Genomic DNA, 2,637 nt, shown 5'->3' with positions numbered 1-2,637 from the left:
GTTAATTTTTTTTTTTTGAGGGATATTAGCTCTGGGCTAACATCTGCTGCCAATCCTCCTCGTTTTGCTGAGGAAGACTGTCCCTAAGCTAACATCCGTGTCCATCTTCCTCTACTTTCTATGTGAGCCACCTACCACAGCATGGCTTGCCAAGCAGTGCCATGTCTGCACCGGGGATCTGAAGTGGCGAACCCTGGGCTGCAGAAGTAGAACGTGGGAACTTAACTGCTGCACCACCGGGTGGCCCCTGAAGTTAATTTTTATCTTCATCCAACTACAGGGTAAACTTAAATACTCCATGCTATTATGGACTAAAGGTCATGGAGGAGATCATTTTTTTTTTTCATCTGAGTGATATCATCTTGTTCTGCCACTAAAGAGTTATATAGACCTGCATCTATGGCCAGTTGGAATCATATAGAGGTGAAAGAATTTCTTCTGGTAGGTCTAACTGAAATCCTCATTTGCAAATCCCTCTCTTTTGCTTTTCATGCTTATTTATTTCATCACTCTGGTAGGTAACTGTGGGATGATCATATTGATCTGGTTAAGTGCCCAATTTCATACTCCTATGTACTTCTTCCTTAGCAACCTCTCTTTGTGGCATCTGCTACTCTACTGTCTTTGCTCCTAAGATGCTGGCCAACTTCCTATCAAAACACAAGTCCAGCACATTTTCTGGCTGTGTCCTACAGAGTATCTTTTTTGCAGTGTATGTGACCACAGAGGGCATCTCCTGTCTATGACGGCTTATGATCGCTATGTAGCAATAGCCAATCCCCTGTTGTATACAGTCATTATGACCCAAAAGTTTTGTATTCAGATGGTCCTTGCATCTTGCTTGGGTGGCCTCATTAACTCACTGACACACACAATATGTTTGCTCAAACTAGACTTCTCTGGTCATAACATTGTGAATCACTATTTCTGTGACATTCCCCCTCTTCTGAGACTCTCTTGCTCTGATATCTATAACAATGAAATCTTGCTTTTAATATTCTCTGCAGTCACTGGAATGTTCACTTTCATTATCATCATGGTCTCTTATATTCACATTATCATTGCCATCCAGAGAATCTGTTCAGCTGAGGGAAGGCACAAAGCCTTCTCCACTTGTGCCTCCCAACTGACTGACGTGACCTTGTTTTATGGGTCTGTGACCTTTAGTTACATCCAGCCAAGCTCTCAGTATTCCCTGGAACAGGAGAAGGCCTCTGCGTGTTTTATACCTGACGATTCCCATGCCACAAACACTGATTTACAGCCTAAGGAATAAGGATATGAAAGATACAGCAAAAAGTTCAATATTCTGGAAGAGAACTCCCACCTGACTCATTCTTTTCTACAGCTTTGTTAACCTAACATTAGCCCACAAACAGATAGACTTTGTTTAAAATTGTACCACAGAAACGATCACAAGCAAAACCATAATGAGGATACTCTCAAGCAATTTGAGACATGAGGGTTGAGTTTGATCTGAAGACTAAATATCACTTTATTTCACTATTCACTGTTTGGTAGCTTAATAGTTTCATTCTCTCAAGAGCTGATAAATATTTTTTTCCAACAAAGCCCCATGATAAACTCTAACAGAGCTCACCTTGGATTTAAAAGGAATCTGACATTGACTTAAATCAAAAGAATACTCCAGCAGTAAGCATTTATTAAATGCATTGTTATCTTGGAGAAAAACTTAAGTTTTCCCTTGCCATGATTTTCTTAGCTCATACCATTACTTTTTGTTCTACAAATGCTGTCATTTAAGTAAAAATATGTATCTTAAATTTTGTATTTAAATTACGTATCTTAACCATATCTTATAAAAATGGCTATCGAAAAAGTAATTCTAGTTACTTATAGTTTATTCATTCAATGTACTTCTACTGAGTACTTTTATTGTACCAGTTCCTCTGTGTGATCCAAAAGTAGAGAGGTTTAAAGTATAGAGCAAAAGATGTTAGAGGAACAGGAAATGGAGAAATATGGTAAATGGGAAAGAGTATTTAAAGAATATATATGAATTTGGCTCCAGCATGGAATTTTTAACCAAAAGCATTAACAAATAAGGCTGGCAAGTTATTTAGGGCCATATGTATGAAGGCTTAGTAGTGCCAGTATAACCTGTTTTAAGATTCCCTCAATAGCTATATTTTAAACCCTAAATTAAATGCAAATAGCACACTTTAAGAAAATTCCTGTGATGCCACTGTTATTGGTATATTGGAACGTAGAAGAACAAATTTGGAAAAAATTATTGTGAATGTGAAGAGAAAAAAATACTCAGAGGGAGGTAAGAAATGTTATACATGAGTAACATGGAGAAGAGGATATATTTAAATGATAGTTCGCGAAAATCATCAATAGGACTTGAGAAATGATTAGAGTATTTTTTCTTTGAGAAGCAAATGTTTACATGACTGGAAGGTTTTGAACCCATGTGCCTAATAAGATGGATTGATTAAGAGAAATAATAAGAAACTTAAGAATCTGTGTGTCATTAGAATTTCTGAAGGAAGAGCTTTCTAGGAAGAGAGCATAATCAATAACAAAGTCAAAGAGGTGAGAGGTTTCATGAAGTGTTCAAGATCCAAACTGGAGCAGAGAGCAAGAAGAGATATAGCAGGAGATGTTGCCAGA

General features: G+C 37.5%; 1 pseudogene; it reads left to right on the top strand.

Moving 5' to 3' along the window:
* The first annotated feature begins 399 nt into the window (after positions 1 to 399).
* On the top strand, positions 400 to 1,331 carry LOC138916797 (olfactory receptor 5J3-like; annotated as a pseudogene).
* The last annotated feature ends 1,306 nt before the right edge of the window (positions 1,332 to 2,637 follow it).

Source organism: Equus caballus, chromosome 12 (assembly GCF_041296265.1).
Source record: "Equus caballus isolate H_3958 breed thoroughbred chromosome 12, TB-T2T, whole genome shotgun sequence".
Taxonomy (NCBI): Eukaryota; Metazoa; Chordata; class Mammalia; order Perissodactyla; family Equidae; genus Equus; species Equus caballus.
Note: the sequence above shows the minus strand (reverse complement) of the source record. Positions and strands in the feature narration are given on the sequence as shown.